This window comes from Vombatus ursinus, unplaced genomic scaffold (assembly GCF_900497805.2).
Source record: "Vombatus ursinus unplaced genomic scaffold, bare-nosed wombat genome assembly UNPS02014779.1, whole genome shotgun sequence".
In the NCBI taxonomy this organism is placed as follows: Eukaryota; Metazoa; Chordata; class Mammalia; order Diprotodontia; family Vombatidae; genus Vombatus; species Vombatus ursinus.
The window spans coordinates 19,299,413-19,320,270 of record NW_020954557.1 but is presented as its reverse complement, the minus strand read 5'-3'; the positions used below and the strand labels follow the sequence as shown (position 1 = coordinate 19,320,270).

The 20,858-nt window shown below is 34.5% G+C and overlaps 1 pseudogene; it reads left to right on the top strand.

The window, feature by feature from the left end:
• Positions 1 to 4,612: 4,612 nt before the first annotated feature.
• LOC114045586 lies at positions 4,613 to 4,960 on the top strand (annotated as a pseudogene).
• The last annotated feature ends 15,898 nt before the right edge of the window (positions 4,961 to 20,858 follow it).

The window sequence follows — 20,858 nt, the reverse complement described above, 5'->3', positions numbered from 1 at the left end:
ATAGATAGATAGATAGATAGATAGATAGATAGATAGATAGATAGATAGATAGATAGATAGATATAGATATATGTATCTATATCTATCTACCTATCTATCTAGATATATATAGTATGCCATTGTATCATGTGATATTCCTTTTGTTATTTGTAGCTAGCTTTCATTTCTACCATGTATTATTATTATGAATTACACATGACATGGAATATTGAAACTTCTAATCAACTAGTCATCCTAAAAGTTAAAGACACCATAGCAGCATAAAATAAAGATTCCATGGTACATCATTCTGTTGTCAAGCCATCAGTTCAAATGCCAACAAAACTTATCCCCTAGTAACACTACCCATGCTTTTCATTAATGATTCATGTCACCGTGGGTAAATTTTTTCTTTCCCCTTTCAAACTTACTTTTAAAAATGAATTTTGAGAGGTTTTGTTCATTTGTTTGTTTGTTTTAGAAATAGATAATGGGACACCGGAGAGAAGCAAATTCACTATATTTAATATTCTTCACTTAATGAAGTTTCTAGAGAAATGCTTCTTTTGAGGTTCCAGAAACTTGATGCACCACTGAAGAGGTTATTAGCACCTGTTTTCATGTCATGGGCAATGTCCTCACATTTTTACTCTCCTTTCTCAACATAAATGCAGTTGTCATCATTGTCATATTTGAGAGATATCTTTGTGAATCTAAACAAAAGTGACTTCATTATTTCAGGTGGCCTAAGTCCTTCTGTGAGCAAAGTAAATGGGAAATGGTGAATAGTGTATGGAGTAGTATGTCTCCCCAGTAGACCATTTTGTTTAAATATTTCTAGTACCTAGTAGTTTCTAGCAGATAGTAAGTACTTACTAATTTCTTGGTGGATGGAATTTAAAATATTTTATGTGATTTGGGAAATTAATGATACCATTTTATCTTTGTGTATGTAATATGCTTCTCTTTTGTCTTTTTTTAATCCCAACTTCTAAATATTTACCTTTAAACAATTTTTCCCTAAGTGTATAATCCCATAACATATACAGTAATAGCTGATTATAGTAATTAAAGGCAGAAGAGTTTATGGTTGGAAAGACCTAAGACAACTTGGGTAGAAATTTCTTTTAAACCTCAGAAATTTGATTTTGGTTCGACAGCCACTTTACTATTAACAAGGCACATCATTAGCTTTCTGAAGAACCAAAGGCAATATAGAAAGTTTAAAATAGACTTAAACAAGCACAGGCCAGGAGCAGGGACAGTATTGTGTATGTTACTTGGTTGGTAGGTGCCATATGAATGATTCTTATTCCTTTGGTTTCCTATTAACATTTGTTTCCCTTATACAATTCTTAGCTGCACGCTGTAGCATGAGTCTAATATAAGGTTTAACATCAATAATACAGTATTTGAGAAAATCACATAGATGTGTTAACCTTCCATCTGTCTATAATTTGAAACTCTTTCCTAAATTAGTATAACTCACATGAATACTGCCCCTGCAAGTATTCATAAGAATCTTAGACTATGTATATATATGAATGTATGTATGTATGTATGCATGTGTGTGTGTGTGTGTGTGTGTGTGTGTGTATATATGTATATATATGTATATATATAGGCATATACGTATATAGGCAAGTTAAAGCATGAAACCTAGGTAACAATCCTGGAATTTTTACTTCAAAAATGAAATATTCCCTGAGAAAGACTGGAAATTTACCCAATTTGAGCCTAGAGATGGTAGTTTTGCTAGATTGTTTGTTTTGCTTTATAGCTCTGAGGTCTAGAGTCAGACAGGCAGACAGGCTGGGAGGCAGTCTGAGATAGATTCACAATGGTGGACTTGTTAAATGGTTGTGGACAAAAAGAAATGATGGATCAAAGCTCCACCTTACAACAGTGGCTCTGCTGAGATATTTTTCTCTCTCAGAGGCTACTGGAACTGGTGATGTGGTATAATACAACTCTCCTTTCCTGAAAATGTAAAGAAGTTTTTCCTGACTTTGTGTCCTGATTTAATTTGTGACTTTGAAAGTACTGTCCTTTGATATACAATCTGCTATTGATCATGAATGTCATGTACCGGTATTTGTACTGTGGTTTAGAAAAGAAGAAATTTATAGATGATGCCAGTGGTTGGTTGGAAAGCATACAGAACTTTAAAAAGTCAAAAAACTAAATCTTTTTTTTTCAAATGTTAGGAATTTCTTAATTGGGTGATCAATGAGATATGAACAAGTGTGAAGATCATATGGTTATCAATATTTTTTCATTAAATGTTTATTTTCCCCAGTTCTATGTAAACAAACATTTTAACATTAGGTTTTTTTTTTCATTTTGAGTTCCAAATAACCTCCCTCTCTTCCTGTACTCCTCTTTCCTTAATAAGAGAAGAAATTTGATGGATTATACTCGTGTAGCATGCAAAATATTTGCATATTAGCTACATTGCAGAAAAAAAACACAGGCCAAAAAAGGAAACAAACAAATAAAAAACCCACCCAGAATAATAAAGGAAATAAAAAAGTGTGCTTCAATCTGCATTCAAAAACCATCAGTTCTTTCTCTGGAGGTGGATAGCATTTTTCATAAGTCCTTTGGAATTGTCTTGGATCATTGTATTGCTAAATCATTTACAGTTGATCATCACACAGTATTGGGGCTACTATGTACAATGTTCTCCTGGTTCTGCTTTTTTTCACTTTGAATTAGTTCATGTAAGCCTTCCCAGGTTTTTTTTTTCTTCTGAAACCATAGTGCTCGTCGTTTCATATAGCACAATAGTATTCCATCACAATTATAAACCACAACTTGTTTAGCCATTCCCTAATTGATGGAAATCCCCTCAGTTTCCAATTCTTTGCCATGACAAAAAAAAAAAAAAGAGCTGCTATAATTATTTTCCTTCTTGCTTATTATCTCTTTGAGATTGAAACCTAGTATTAATATTGCTGGGTAGAAGATGATGGAGTAAAAGGAAGGACTCGCTTGAGCTCTCTCCCAAACCTTTCCAAATACTTGTAAAAGTGACTCTAAAGCAATTCTAGAGCAGTAGAACCCACAAAAAGATGAAGCAAAAAATATTTCCAGCCCATGACAACCTGGATGGTCAAAGGGAAAGGTCTGTTGTGCCGGGTTGGGAGAGGAGCACAGTTGAGCGTGAACCACACCAGCAAAGACAAGGGCCCAGCAAAACTGGAACAGGCCTCAGGGGACTGAATCAAGGAGAGATGTAGTGGTTTCCAGATTTCTCAACCCACAAATGCCAAAGACAACTTCGAAGATCAATAGGAAAGGTCTGTCAGATCTGGTTGAGAGAGGAGCATGATCCAGCCCTGACCTCAGCGTAGCCCTGGGGTGGTAGCCACAGCAGAATTGCTTGCTTCTGGAGCTCTTGGTCCACAGACAGTGGGGGGATTGAGCAGCTGACCAGAGGGAGATTTCAGGAACCTCTTTGCTGGTGCTGAGGCAGGATTCTCTTGCTTAGCCCATGCTTGGATCTGGGTCCCACTGCTGGGTAGAAGTCCTGGGGTAAGGAGGAGCACTGGCATAGCAGAGCTTGTGGGAGCAAAGAGGGAACCATCCTCTCAGTTCCAGGGCAGAAAAGAGTGCTTGTGATCACTCACAGATGAGAACACAGGCCAGGAGAAGAGTAAGCACCTCTTCTTAGAACATACCACCTTGGGAGAACTGAAAACTTACAGATCCCGAGAAAGGTCTCTGAAAACAGCTGCACAAAACCCCTGAAGCTTGGGACAGGAAGCTTACACACAGGAAGCAGAGCCTACCTTAACAAAGAGTTAAAAAGTCAAGTAACTGGCTGGGAAGATGAGCAAACAGAGGAAAAAAATTTCAAGACTATAGAATCTTACTTTGGTGACAAGGAAGATCAAAACATGCAACCAGAAGACAACAGAGTCAAAGCTGTACATCCAAAGTCCCCGAGAAAAATAGGAATTGGTCTCAGGCCATGGAAGAGATCAAAAAGGATTCTGAAAATCAGGTAGGAGAAGTAGAAGAAAAATTGGGAAGAGAAATGAGAGTGATGTAAGAAAATCTTGAAAAATGAGCCAACATCTTGCTAAAGGAGACCCCAAAAAATACTGAAGAAAATAACACCTTAAAAAATAGACTAACCCAAATGACAGAAGAGGTCCAAAAAGCCAATGAGAAGAATGCCTTACAAAGCAGAATTGGTCAAATGGAAAAGGAGGTGTAAAAGGTCACTGAAGAAAATAATTCCTTAAAAATTAGAATGGAACAAATGGAAGCTAGTGACTCTGTGAGAAGTCAAGAAATTATAAAACAAAACCAAAAAATGAAAAAAAAAATAGAAGACAATATGAAATATCTCATTGGAAAAATGACTGACCTGGAAAATAGACCCAGGAGAGGTAATTTAAAAATTTTCAGACTACCTGAAAGCCACGATCAGAAAAAGAGCCTTGACATCATCTTTCAAGAAATTATCAAGGAAAATTGCCCTGAGATCCTAGATCAAGAGTGTAAAATAGAAATTGAAACAATCCACCAATCACCTCTTGAAAGAGATCCCAGTTTTCTCACTTCCCAGACATCTTGGTGGCAGGTCTCTGGCTGGGGATCCTCCCGCACCACAGGCAGGAAGATGGTGGCTGCAAAGAAGATGAAAAAGTCGCTGGAGTTCATCAGCTCGAGGCTCCAGCTGGTCATGAGAAGCTGCAAATATGTGCTAGGCTACCAACAGACTCTGAAAATGATCAGACAAGGCAAAGCCAAATTGGTCGTCTTAGCCAACAACTGCCCAGCCTTGAGGAAATCAGAGATTGAATATTACGCTATGTTGGCCAAAACTGGCATCCATCACTACAGGGCCAATAACATTGAATTGGGTACAGCATGTGGGAAGTACTACAGAGTATGTACACTGGCTGTCATTGATCCAGGTGATTCTGATATCATTAGAAGCATGCCAGAACAGACCAGTGGAAAGTAAACTATCCAAAATTATTCTTTAATAAACAGGCTATAACTTGTTTTTTTTAAAAACAAACAAACAAACAAACAAAAAAACAGAAAGAGATCCCAAAAGGAAAACTCCCAGGAATATTATAGCCAAGTTCCAGAGTTCTCAGGTCAAGAAATGAGAACTGCAAAATATTGCAAGCAGCCAGAAAGTAACAATTCAGGTACTGTGGAAACGCAATCAGGATAACACAAGATTTAGCAGCTTCTACATTAAGGGATCTGAGAGCTTGGAATATGATATTCCAGAATTCAAAGGAGGTAAGATTGAAACCAAGAATCACCTACCTAGCAAAAAATATAATTCTTTAGGGGAAAAAATTGATATTCAATGATACAGAGGAATTTAGTGCTTTCCTGAGAAGCCAGAGCTAAATAGAAAAAATGACTTTTAAATACAAGACTCAAGAGAAATGTGAAAAGGTAAACAGGAAAGAGAAATCATAAGGGACTTAATAAAGTTGAACTGTTTCCATTCCTACATGGAAAGATGATATTCATAACTCATGAGACCTTTCTCATTATTAAGGTAGTTTGAGGGAATAATAGACAGAGGGCACAGGTTGAGTTGAGTATGAAGTGATGATATCTAAAAAAGAAAATGATGGGGTGAGAGAGGAATGCACTGGGAGGAGGAAAAAGGGAGAGGTAGAATAGGGTAAATTATCTCACATAAAAGAAGCAAAAACAAGTTTTTACAGTGGAGAGGAAGAAGGGGGAGGTGAGAAAGAATGAGTGAACTTTACTCTCATGAGATTTGCCTTAAGGAGGGAATAACATACCACACTGTTGGGTATGGAAATCTATCTTAATCTACAGGAAAGTAGGGGGGAAGGGGCTAGGAGAGGGAGGGGTTATAGAAGTGAGGCAGATTGGGGAACAGTGTAATCAGAAGCAAATACTTTTGAGGAGGGACAGGGACAAAGGAGAGAATAGAATAAATGGGGGGTGGGATAGGATAGAGGGAAATATAGTTAGTCTTTCACACCATGACTATTATGGAAATGTTTTGTATGACTGCACATGTATGGCCTATGTTGAATTGCTTGCTTTCTCAATGAAGATGGGTAGGGAGGGAGGAGGGGAGAGAATTTGGAATTTACAATTTTAGAAATGAATGTTAGAAATTGTTTCTGCGTGTAACTGGGAAATAAAACACACAGGCAAAGGGGTATAGAAATCTATCCTACCCGACAGGAAAAAAGAAGGGGAAGGGGATAAGAGAAGGGGGACAATAATAGAAGAGAGAACAGATTGGGTGAAGGGAGAATCAGAATGCAGGCTGTCATGGGGTGGGGGGAGGGGAGGGATGGGGAGAAAATTTGAAACAAAATCTTGTGGAACTGAATGTTGAAAAGTAAAAATAAATAAATTGGGGAAAAAATATTGTTGGGTAAAAGGGTATGCACAGTTTTAAAGCCCTTTAGGCTTAGTTCCAAATTGCTCTCCTGAATGATTGGATCAGTTCACAACTCCACCAATAGTGCATTAATGTCCAAATTTTCCTGCATGCCCTCTAACACTTGTCATTTTCCTTTTTTGTTATATTAGTTAATTTTATATGCATATGGTGGTACCTCAGAATTGTTTTAATTTGCATTTCTTTAATCAATAGTGATTTAAAGGATTTTTATGTAACTATAGATAACTTTGATTTTTTTTCTGAATAAGGCCTTTTCATATCCTTTGACAATTTATTAATTGGGGAATGATTTATATTCTTATGAATTTGAATCAGTTTTCTATATATTTCAGAAATGATGCCTTTATCAAAGAAACTTGCTGTATTTTTTTTCCAGTTTCCTTTTTCCTTTCTAATCTTGTCTTCATTTGTGTTTGTGCAATTTCTGTCTCATGTTTACCTTTTTACATTTCCCTTGAATCTTGTATTTGAAAGTCAAGTTTTCTATATAGCTCTGGTCTTTTCAACAGGAATGCTTGAAAGTCCTCTATTTCATTTAATATTCATATTTTCCCCTGAAGGATTATACTCAATTTTACTGAACAGGTTATTCTTTGTTGTAATCTTATCTTCTTTGCCTTCTATTGTTCAAAGCCCTCAAATCTTTTAATGTAAGAGCTATTAAATCTTATGTGTTATTGACTATGACTCCATAGTATTTGGACTGTATTTCTGGCTGCTTGCAAAATTTTCTTCTTGACCTGGGAGCTTTGGAATTTGGCTATAATAATACTGGTGGTTTTCATTTCAGGGTCTCTTTCATGAGATGATCAGTTGATTCTTTCAATTTCCATATTACCCTCTGGTTCTATGATATCAGGGTATTTTTCTTGATAATTTCTTAAAATATGTATAGGCTATTTTTTAAATCATGGCTTCTATGTAGTCTAATAATTTTTAAATGATTTCTCCTCAAGCTATTTTCCAGGTATTTTTTTTAATGAGATATTTCATGTTTTCTTCTATTTGATGACTCATGGATTCATTAGCTTCCATTTGCCAAATTCTAATTTTTAAGGAATTGTTTTCTTCAGTAAGCTTTTGTATCTTTTTTTTCCAAATTGGCCAATTCTGCTTTTTAATATTTATTGTTTGAAGAGGAAATCCACTGGAACAAAAAATATTAGAACCAAAGATGACAGAATCAGTTTAAGTAACAGAAGTAGAGAATCTAAAAGTATAATGCCCTAGCATAAATACACTATATTTGTCATTAAGATTCATTGCATCTTGTATAGAGAGAAATGGAATCACAACCAAGACACTAATTTTATCTCTACAACTTACTTTTGTGACAGTAGGCAAATAACTTTACTTTCCTGTCCTTTAGTTTCCTTAACTGTAAATTTAGGCACCATCATAAGATTCTCCTGTAGCCCTAAAATACCATGATATAATCCATTAAAAAAGATATGAATATGCCATTTGATTTAGTAGTAATGCCATCAGATTTCAATTAAACATGGGTTGCTTTTGATCATTACATTTCATGTAGTAACATGTAGTAACCTGTAACATATTAAAGTTGGAAGATCCAAAGGATCTAGAGGCTTGATATTCTCCACAAATCAATAAATCTACATACTCATAAGAATAGCAGTCACTGAAAAACACGCCTATAAGAAAAAAACAACCCATTTTTAATGATGAAAGCAAAGAAAAATGTGAATATGCTAAAAAAAAGTTGTAGAGGAAATTAAATACCAAAACATCAGATGTAATGGAAATGAAAAAATAAATCATGCAACATATCCCAAATGACAGCATTAATGAAAATGCAATATATTTAAAGAAACTAAATAAAAATTGTCAAAACCAAGTAAATCATAAAAACATATAAAACAGTTCAGTGAAGAAAGCTAAAAAATCATTAGTGAATTAATGATTAATTAAAATATGTGAAATAAGAGCAAAGATCAAGTAAGTCACAGAAGTGGATCTGAACTCAAGTTGTCTGATTCCAGATCCAGTACTCTTTCCATTGTACTGTATTACCTCAAGGGCAATACTTCCATATCTAGTGTCTTGTCTGGTGTTAGAAGAAATGGTTCTCAGTTACCCTAGGAGCTGCATATAGCTTTCAATGTGTGTCTGAAGGAGAGGAATATTTTTTCTGATAACCAGTGTTGTGAGTTTTGTTTTGTTTTGTTATTTTTTTTTTATTCTGAGAGCTTTTGGCACCATGTCCGTGAACTTCTGTGCTGTCATTTAGATGGCTGTTTTCTGGTTCTATTGATTTCTTCATTTTTTTTTCTGCTTCTCTGCCATAAATGTGCATGCTGAAAAAAATTCATACAAGTAAGATAATTCACTAAAATAATTATCAGAGAAACTGTGCTCTACTTTATAGAGTAACCAATTTTTCTCTGATATGCACTTTCTGTTGTGATAATCTGTATTTTCCTCCAAGGCAAGTAAAAAAGCTCTTTTTTTTTTAATCAGATATTTTTGCCTTCTGAAACACTGAATTTTCTTCAGATGCATTTGTATCTTTTTAGAAATGGTGAATGTCATTAACAATTTTGCCAATTTGTACTGTTCTGAAAATGTTATACATAGATGTGTCTTTCTGTGTATACATATGTATGTTTTATACATATAATGTATGTATGTGTCCATAGGGAGAGGGACTGAACTCATGATTCCTTTAGTATAGGAAACTCCCAATAAGGAAGTTTTTTTTTTTTCTTCTGCCAATGGAAGTTGATTTGCATCGCAACTATAAATCTTGGGAAGTTGCTTAGAGCAGAGTTGTCACACGTGTAAACCAATGGCTACCCACCACACACCTGAGTGCCACCAGAACCAGGCTAAAATATAATTGGGAAATGTTGAACAAAATAAATTTTAAAATGATAGAACATAAGTAAGATTAATATGTGGTTTTCTAAGGTAATAGAAGGCAGAAGAAAAGTTATAGATCCAGTAATCAATGAACAGACGTTTACTAAGTACTTACTATGTGCCATCACCCAGCAAGGAGCTGGGGTACTAACATAAAGAATGGAATAATTTCTACTCTCAAGAATTTATGTTTAAAACAATTTTCTAAGAGTTCCATACGCCAATAAAATCCTATAGCCACATATGTATATGTGTGTATATGCATATATGCATGCATAAAACACACAATTTATTGCTTTCCAATCATGCCTGAATCTTTGTGACCCCCCCCCCCCCCCCCTGTGTTGTGTTTTTGTAAATATACTGGAGTGGTTCACCATTTCCTGTTCTAGATAATTTTACAGATGAGGAAACTGAACCAAACAGGGTTAAGTGACTTGCCCAAGGTCACACAGCTAGTAAGAGTCTGAGGCCAGATTCGAACTTAAGCCTTCCTGGCTCCAGGCCCAGTGTTCTATCTACTGGATCACCCAGTTGTCAATAATACAAAATGCATATGCACACATATGTAAGTATTAATAACTTGTGCATATATATATATGATTTGTACATGCATTAAGTGTTTATATTACATACTTATTTACAAAGTCTTTTTATGATGCAAGGGGAACTAGTTGATAAGTTTCATAGTGACTTGGGGTGCTATTATGTGAGTATATTTTAGTTTGTGAGTTCAAAGCTTTCACAAATAGCCAACATTTGAAATATTCCACTTCCCTAGTAGTCTAGGAGAAATATTTTTGATTTTACAGAAACTTTATCTTTATATCCCCAACTCATGTAGGTTATTGATGTGAAGGCCAACATTACTTCTTTGATTTATGTTATAGATCTGCTTGAAATATGGCACCATGATGGAATCCACCAATCCATATTCAATGTTCTTTGAGAGATCTGTTGAGCAAAAACAGTAAACCAAAAAAAAAATCAATGATTATTGTGATGTAGCATCGTAATGACATTCTTGACTAAAGTTTTCAAAATATCAGCTTTTTACTCAAGAAATATTTTTCTAGGACATTGGCAGATAACATATTAAAGATAGCTGACAGAAATCAATAGATTGGAGAAAGACTATACCTTGCTATGCTATAAGACCGTAAAATATTCCAAGGACCTGCTGACACACATTTATATGGGTGTGTATATGTAACAAACACACATATACATATATACAATTATGTTGAGACATTCCTCTTTATGTGTCTGGGCATAATCCATAACCATTCTTATATATTTCTATTGTCATGGCTTGTATACGTAAATCAGTTCTTTTGTTGGAGGTATTTTTCAGCAAAAGAAGGTTAAAATTGATGTATACATGTAATTGTCAACAAAAGCATATATGACAGTGCACTATACCATCACACTGTGCTTCAAGGGAGAGAAGGGAGCCAAAGAAAGATAGCTGGCACTATCTGAATGCCCGTATGTAGTTGGAGAAACAAGAATATTTAGAGGAGTTGTAGCTAGGCTGAACTGAGAGGTGGAGGAAACAAGCAAGGAAAGGATAAATTTTAGATTTTTCTGTCATTAGTTAACCAACATCCTTTAAAACACACACACACACACACAGAGAAACAGAGAGTTTGAGAGAGAAAAAGAGAGACATAGAGAGACAGAGAAACAAATTTGGCCTATCTGTAGTAAGATAGTGGGCATTGCTAAAATTCAGAGAATGATATAGGGTCGTTCAAAACCATTTAAGCTTTGATCTCTGAGTTAAAATAAATGGAATAACCATCCCCTTCTTTAAGTTAATTATTTTAATTTGATGTATTGAGTTTGCCTTTCAACAGGTAACTTCTACAGCTCTTCTGATTTTTTTTTTTTTTTGGCACCTTAGACTTTTCAAAGCACTTCCACTTGCATTAGCTCCATATGAATTTGATAACGCAAGTGATTTATCCTAATTTTACAGATGAATAAACAGGCAGAAAGAAGTTACCTGAGGTTGAACTGTTTATGACAATGTTGGCACTAGACTTCAGTATCCTGGGTCTTTCTACCACCTTAATAGTCATTTTGTAACTCTGGCATCAGCAATTGATCATGAACACTGAACAGGAAGCTGTCCTTTAAAGTTCAGAAGCAGTATGGGAGTGGAAGAATGGGTGCCCTTCAAGGAAAAGTTTAGACTAGGGACTGTATGGTCAGAGCAAAGTCAGGAATTAAAAGAAAGTTGGCAGAATGGGTATCTGTATACTCTGGGTTAGAGCCAGGTAGGGGGCCAAAGGAAGTCAAACAGGCAGGATGCATGAAAGCATCAATAGAGAAGATCTAGGTAAGCCACGGCAGATGGAAAAAAAAAAAAAGTCAATCAGGAACTAAACAGAAAACAGATGAGAGCAATTAGTATCAAGAAACAACTGATTCTGAGAAAACTTCTATCTCAGGCTAGAATCATAGAATCCAGTAGTTGAAAAGAAGCCTAAGCATCTTCTTAATTTTTTTTTCCACTCGAGATCCCTTCAGCACTTCTTAAACTGTGGGTCGTGACTGTTAAATAAAAATCTAGTCCAACCAGAAGTATGAATCTTCCCTTCCCTGATAATATTACTAAACTATGGTCTGTGGTAACCATCTACTACAGTATTTTCTATGAAGGGGATTACACTCACCAGTCAGTTTCTTCTGAGATCAGAAAATTATTGTAGGACTTGGCCTTTTTAAGGCCTACAGAGTTAGAAGCAAACATGCTTTTATTCTCTAAAGACAGTTTTGTTTTGTTTTGTTTTTTGTCAGAAAATAAGGGGAATTCCTGACAGTTATTTAAAAGTGTGATGATTCTTCAGTCAATTTTAACTAAATTGTTCTGAATGTTTATTTTAGATAGGAATTATTGGTCCATTTGTTGATAGGTATGTTTCGGGGTGGAGCATATAAAATATGTATGCGTATATGCTCCTTAAATATACGCATTTATACTTCATGGACATGTGAATTAACTGATATGGATACACCTAGCACCAGTGCAAATAACAATCTATACAATTTATGAAGGAAATCTTTGGGAATTTCTGTGGCTGTAAAAAAAGAACATAAACCTGGAGTCAACCATTTAATGTGCCTCTCCAAGCTTAAGAGGAAGAGAACATGCACCAACCCATTCTAGCTTGATAGGAATTTGTAGAACTCAGGAACCTCTCCATTACAGATAGATGCACACACAACACAAACACAAACACATACATAAACTGTGTTTATTCACATATTTTATTCTTTATTTGCTTTCATGGAAAAGCAGCCAAAAATATTAGATATATGACACTAGGTCAAGCCAATCATTTTTACATCTAAATTAATGAGATTGTTAATTTAAGATCAGATCTGACCAATTTTACTGACAAGTCAACTTCATTATGCAAATTATGCAAACCAATTGAACAACTCCATAAATATTGTCAAACTAGTCAATTATACCACCCTGGCAACACAGGAAAGGTTGGAGAACTGAATCAGTATAGATAACAAATATGTGTAATTTAGGTAAACAGCTACATTTTTCTCAATTGCTAGGTTAATTCAGGCAAAAGTAGCTATGGGAGCCTGAATTGGCTAGGTAATTGCTTCTTTAAAGACCTGGCTTCTCTAAGTTAAGTGCTCACTCATGTGAGGTTAATTAACTTTCTTGGCGTACTTAGATGCCGCCTATCTGTACACTCAAAATAAGTGGCTGCAGCCTACACACATGACAGGACCAGTCAATATGTTTCACTGCAGCTAGGGCATTTGATTGTTCTAAATGTGTCACAGCTGAAGCAACTTTGTCATTATCAGTTAACAGACCCTTTAGTGAATCATATTGACCAGTTCTGCTAGGCCACCATCTGGCACATTAATTACCACACAGACCATGTATGCAAACATATTTTCCTGCTGTGCAAGTAGAATATTCTTTTTTTTTTGTTGAGGATAACAAAGCTAGTCTTCAATTAAGATTGTTTTGGTAATTTCCTTCTGAATATAGTATGTCATTTTGTTTTCTGCAGTTGTAATTTAGAATAAAGTCTACTATATTCTTAGGGAAAATGTCAAATGTAGCAGAGATAGAATGAAAATCTATACTGGGTGTCAGCAGTGCCAGTAGTCTAAGCTAGTAATCTTGTCACAGTAAACTATAGTTCTTCCACAAGGCCTTCTTCAAAAGAAAGGTTCCTTTAGACAAATAAAAAGAATCAGCAGCATGTTAGAAATGAATGTAGAAGTCAAATATATTCTCTCTATATAGAACAATATAAATTCAGAAAATAATATAAAATTCTATGTACACATTAGTTATATACATACAATTCAATTTAAAAAAATTCTTTCACTATGTAAAAAGTGCCATGCTAGTCACAAGAGGTACAAAGACAAAAATGAAAGATTTCTTGCCCTCAAGTAGCTTATATTCTTTATGGAGTATATACAAGATCTTCACAAATATGTAAATACAAAGTGATACAAGAAGTGATAGGGAGCACACTGGAAATTCAGGGAATGAGAAAAGACTTAGAGTAGGAAAGTGCACTGGAACTGATCCTTCAAGGAAGCTAGGATGCTGATAGAACATGTAAGGAGGACAGACGTTCCAGGTAGTGAAAGCACAGGAGATGGAATGCTGAGATCAAGTTGCAGTTAGTAGGCTAATTTGGCTAGAATATAGAGGTGCATTGAGGTGTATAATATGAAACAAATCTTCAAAGAGCTTGAAATACTAAGTTTTATATTTGATGAGGTGCTATTGAAAAGATTTTGAATAGAAAAGTAACATGATCAGGCATGAAATTTGACAACTTATAGAGAATGCATTGTAGAGAGGGGGTATTACAAACCAGTAGTTCAAAGCTGTTTAAACCCTACTGTATTAATTGTATTTAGATATAAGAATATTAGCTATCACTGAAATTTCAAATACATGTGTATCTTCCTAAAGTAACCAGCACTTGTTTTAATCCCTGAAGTGTTATTTTTAATATGCATAAAATGAGAAAAATGTCATGGTAACTATATTCTTGTCTACTATATAAACTTTGCACTTTTTAAGCTCCATATAGATAACACTTCTGTCACAACTATAATATATGTATTTTACAAAAGACTGTGTAATATAAATATCTCTATATGAAATAGAAACTTTGAATTTGTTGAAAAGTCCTATAGAATGATGATCAGGATTTCTAGTCTAATACTCTTGCCTTGAGTAACCAACCAAGGATGAACAATCAAATAGCACCACTGATCACTAAAGATACCATTGACTTAAGACTATTGAAGGAAGTATAAAATACTAACCATTGTATCAGTTATAGAAAAAAAAAACAAGTTGGAGGATTTAACTTTTCCACTATCATTTTACTTTTTAAAATAATATTTCCATATCAGTCATTTTGTATAAGACTTACATAAAAAAACAAGAGAGAAGAAAATGAAAAAAAATAGTATGCTTCAGTCTGTATTCAGACAATATCAATTCTTTCTGAGGATGTGGATATCATGTTTCATCATGAGTCCTTTGGGATTGTCTTAGATCATTGTACTGCTGAGAATAGCTAAGTCATTCACTGTTCTTTATCTTAAAATATTACTATTACTGTGTACAATATTCTTCTAGTTGTGCTCTCTTCTCTTTGCAACAATTCATACAGTTTTTTCAGGTTTTTCTGAAACCATCCTGCTTGTCATTTAATAATATCCCATCACAGTCATATACCACAACTCTTCAACCATTCCCCTATTGATAGACATTCCCTCAATTTCCAATTCTTAGCTAAAAAAAAGAAAAAAAAAAGAAAAAAAGGCAGCTAGGTGGCGCACTTGATAGAGGACTGACCCTGGAGTCAGGAGGAACTGAGTTCAAATCTGGCATCAGACACATAACACTCACAAGCTGTGTGAGCCTGAGGAAGACAATTAACCCCAATTGCCCTCACCAAAAAAATAAATAAAAAATAAAAATAAAATAAAAAAACTGCTACAAATCATTTTGTATAAATCAGTCCTCCCCCGCTTCTTTTTAAAAATCTTTTTCGGATACTGTATATAGTAGTGGTATTGCTCGGTCAATACCCAGTTTATGGGCATTGGGTTTATGCCCAGTTTTATAGGCCTTTGGACCTAGTTCCAAATTGCTCTCTAGAATGGTTGGATTAGTTCACAACTCCACCAATAGTGCATTAGTGTCCCAGTTTTTCCATATTCACTCTAACATATATCATTTTTCTTTTTTGTTATATTAGCTAATCTTTTTTGAGTGTGAGGTGGTGTCTCATGGTTGTTTTTATTTGCGTTTCCCTAATCAATACTGATTTAGAACTTTTTTTTATATGACTATAGATAGCTTTGATTTCTACATCTGAAAACTGCCTGTTCATATCCTCTGACCATTTATCACTTAGGAAATGACTTGTATTCTTATACATTTGACTCAGTTCTCTATATCAGAGATACTTATTTTTTCCCAGTTTTCTGCTTTCCTTTCAATTTTGATTGCATTGGTTTTGTTTGTGCCTCCAAATTAATGTCTTTTACCTAAAAAGAAAGAACAAGCATTAAGGTAAATGGAGAACTGACACTGAGATTCAGAGAGCCACATGTTGACCTTAGAGAAAGAGAGCCCAAGGCTTCTCCTCTCATAATATTGTCTCTCACTGGATGCTGTTAGTAGAGGGAAATAAAAAATGGAGGTGCAACCAAGGCAGTAGAGATCCCAAACTGCAACCAATTAAAGAGACTGCTGTCTAGTATGTAGTAAACAAACAGGAACTGACCACAAGATGTCTCTACATGCATCAAAGTGTCTCCAAGGAACTTCCAACATATCATGACAACATGCATGGTACATAGCAGAGCCAGCTTGAACAAGCTCATTAAAGCTGTTAAATTTTTAACATAATCATTTACATCTCTGAAATCAGCAAACACTGGAAATCAGGGTTCAATTTAGTGTTTTGTTGATTGTATAAACTTAATGAAGTGATGGAAAAATATTGACAAAACAAGTTAATCTTAAAAGTATATTTGAGTACATTTTTTTTTCACCATGGACAGCCAGTTGCTAAACATTTACTAGCATCCTCTTGGTAGGAAGTAAGACTGGAGAAGTAGATAGGAGCCAGATGCTAGAGACCTTTAAATATCTGCCTGAATAATTTGTTTTTAATCTTTTTTTTTTGCCTTTTTTTAATGAGGCAATCAGGGTTAAGTGACTTGCTCAGAGTCACACACCTAATAAGTGTCATGTGTCCAAGGCTGGATTTGAACTCAGGTCTGCCTGACTCCAAGGCCGGAACTTTATCCACTGAGCCACCTAGCTGCTCCTAATTTATTTTTAATCTTAAAGACAATAGGAAGCTGCTGAAAATATTTGAGTAGAAAAGTGTCATTATCACAGATATGTGTTTGAGGGATTGCACCTTGTGAGCTGTGTAAAGAATGTATGAGAGAGAGGATAGGCCAGGAGCAGAGAGACGAGTCAGGAGGCTATTTCAATAATCAATCAAACAAACAAACAAAAACAAGATATTATTAATCACCTACTCATTTCCAGACACTGTCCTAGGCACTAGGGTCATAAGAACCACTGCATAGCATTTTGTTGATGACTTCAGAATTCCTCAGTGCTTGTTAAACATCCTTTTCTCTCTAAACCTATCTTTCTCACCCTTTTCTGTTCTAACTTATTCTAACATGGATAGTGGTATTGCTGCTTATGTAGCACAGAGGAGTCTTTTCTTCATAACACATTGGTGGTACTCAGTAATTTTTTAACAAGCAATCTTTGAGAAGTCACAGAGACTCTAGTATATTATTTATTTTAAATCCTCCTTAAGTATATTTTTCTCAAATCTAAACACTCAAATCTATAATTTATACTGAAAAAAAAAGAAAATACAATTGGGTGAAGGTATCCAGGTAGACATTTAACTGAAAGTTCATGAATTTTTTTTTCCTCTCAAAATTACATATATATTAGATTTTTCAAATTTATCCATTAGCTCTAAGAGTGACTTAGAAGTCACATCACCTATTTATCTATATGTGTGAGTTTATACATCTGTACATATATGATTATATAGATAATTATATATCTACATATGTTTATATATCTACTTACATGTATACATGGGTATATAACACAACATAATACGCACACATATTTAGGGACACATATGCGTGTATAAATGACAGTCAACATGTGCATGAACAAACTTGTGCATGTGTGTGTATGTAAACGCCTGTGTGTACAAATATGTATAATGCATGTGCATATACATATATTCAATTGATATGCATTCATATACAAATATGTATATTTATGTACCCATATACTTGTATGCAAATATATAGAACATATTTTTAAATAGAGATAATTTGTTTTCTCTTGACACAGCCTCAACAATGGAATGCACTTTTTTTGCATTCCCTCTCATGACTGATATCTCTGATTTCTCAGAGCAGAGATATACAAATCCATGAAGATGTCAATGGCCTCTCCAAAATACTAGATACTTAAGTCTATATATGCTATATGTAAATCTGATGAGATTTACATTCCTGTTAAGGAGAGATTTACAATTGTTAAAATGTGATTATTGTTATTATCATCAATCATCCTCATTACCTCAATTATACTATAAAATGAGTTATTTGTAATTAAGCTTCTTGAGAAGATCTTTAAAGTGTGTTTTAAACATATGAAACTGGAAAAAGAAACTCAAATTTAAAAAAAAATTGTAGCACAAAAATTGCTAATTATTCTGCCATCAGATTGCTTCTATCATAAAGAAAGGTATTATTTGTATAAGTTGCTTCCAGTATAATTTTGAAATGAAAGAGAAATTATAGTTATAGTTTATTTTTTAAATGAGTTTTCCTCCTTGAAAGGAAGGAGGAGTTTATTTTCCAGCACTAAAACGGATATAAGCATCATGAAAAAAAATGTAATGGGGTTAATATTTTGTAAGATAATAACTCATTTGAATACTGCTTAGATTTTCCTCTAAGTTATGGGGTAGGCATGAACTCATTAAAAATAAATCTGAAGTAAATAAAGACAGAGTATCATAAATTTAGTGTGAGGAAGATTATAGTGTTCACAATAAAATCCCATTGCTATTCTGATTTGGGAGAGCAGGGCTAATAATTTAGGCTTTTGACCTTTCTGTATATGTCACTTGTGTGATTCAATTCGATTCATACCCATTTCTTAACAATGTACTACATACCAGGCACTGTGTTAGGCACTTGAGATACAAATATCACAATAAAATAGTCCCTCTTTTCCAGGAGCACACTGTGTGAAGAGGAGAAAGTAAGTTCATTGATAGATAGATAAACATTAATAGATAAATAAAAATTAAAATATAACAATTAAAACACTATATATATATATATATATATACATATTTGCTGAAAGTATGTCTTAACAACTGGGTGTCAAGAAAGTTCTCATATTTAAAGTGATTTTAGCTAAATTTTCAAGAGAGGTTGGGCACTTGTCCTTATTATGCACTTTTCCTTCTGAGCAATATGGGCAATAACATTTTATACAATGATACCCCAAGCCTGGATTTCCAAAATAGAAATCAGCTGCATGAGGTAGACTGATTTGAAATTCTGCTCCTTTTCAGACCTGTGTGTGTGTGTGTGTGTGTGTGTGTATGTGTGCTCGTGTGTGTGTGTATGTATATATGTATATATATATTTTTTTCTTTTCACTTTGTAAGTTATAGTTTGAAGATTATGCTCTAAAACACTTGAATGATTGGAAAATGTGTCTGACCATTGGAACCTGTGCAGTATTCCTCACTAGGGTTAGTAGTAGCTGTTAATGAAAGTGGAACACAGTGTATGTAATCATCAACTGCTAATTAAGTCTTTTATTATCATTAATAGGAGCACCCACACATCAGGAAGAGAATGGCCCCTTGCATTTCAAACTCTGCAATTTATATAAGAAGCAAATTAACCATAAAATTAGGATGCAGTCTGCTTAACTGGTAAAAGAGACTTAAAGGAACACAAGTATTTAAAAAGCAATGTTTTCTTAACAGTTTTAGACAGAGACAAGTTTAGCAGGGGCAAGCTTAGTGTTGACAAGATTTTGAATCTTGTGATAATTAACATTTGCTTGAATTTCTTAAAGAGGGAACTTGAAGAGGATCAGTGTTGGAGGTGGTTCTCTCTGTTCCTGACTAATAGTGGACAAAGTACTCCCCAACCAGCTTCCTTCATTAGTTTTTCTTGGTTGATTTTTTTTTTCAGTTGGCTTTCTCCTCAATCCAGCTTCCAAAGGAAAATTATATTTCATCTGAATAACATGGAAAGATTGAAGATGCAGTGGATTACAGCATGATTAAAAATAATTGCATTTTTTATTGTAAGAATGATTTCCATTTATTTAAAGACAGTATAATAGAACATCTGGAATATTTAAAAAAATTAGAAAAAAATGGGAAAATAATTGTTTTCATGGCTAAAGTTTTGGACACTAGTGTATTTAAATGTGACAATGAGAAAATTGAAATCTTAAAGATGGAAGGCACTGAACCACACTCTTCAAGAGTTGATAATGAATGGCAAGTCCTAATAATCTCTCGGGTGAGCTGAAGAACAGTAAAATGGAGGGGGGGTGAAAAGGGAATTTTAAAATTGAAGGAGGTTTTTTTTTTTAAGTGGTGGCATTTTTAATGATTTTTGGATTTGCATTGGAAATCATGTGTAACTCAAAATTCCTCATTCACTACCACTATTGAAAATGACAGACTCTTCCTATTTCCCATTTTCTTACTACTTCTGCTATTTGATCTTAGACACTTTCTCCTTGAGATTTTAATGTGAAAAGCATCAGGTCATGTCAAAGGCTTATAAAAGATGTATGTTTTATTTTTCAGCCTAGATACGTTCAGGTTTGCCTTGATCTAAACTCGAACCACTCTGGCTCAGGAATGCATCTGGCTTTAAAACTCTGCTTTCATCCTGGCAATTCTGGTTTTGGAAACTCATACACTGTTGTGAATGATCAAAGGTGTGTGGTCTTTGATTGGGATAAAGCCAAGCAAGGAGAATTGAATTAAAAATTGAAATAGAAGAATGGAAATGCTGCTGAGTTGTCACCATAGTAATATTTATTTTTAAATCAAATGACCAAGACATTGAGCATAGGTCAAGGGGAATCCAACCAGGGTTAAGAGTACAAGTGAAGGTTTATACATCCTACCCATTTTGATCTCTGGGGATTTTATGTCCACTAAAAAATGGACCTTAGCTTTAACTTGACAATGTAGTCCTTAAGAAAATGGAAATAAAATCTGACATGTAAATGAATTTTGAATGCAGTAAGGGTAAAAGTATAACTCTCAAATGATAAAATCACGTTGTTATTGTCAGTAATACCCTGGCTACTTAAATTAATTCTAATCTAATTTTGAAAATTATTTCGAAAATGAAAATGTCTATCTGTCCATCTCTACCTACCTGTATAGTATGCATGTGTACTTGTGGAATCACTTGGTCTGCA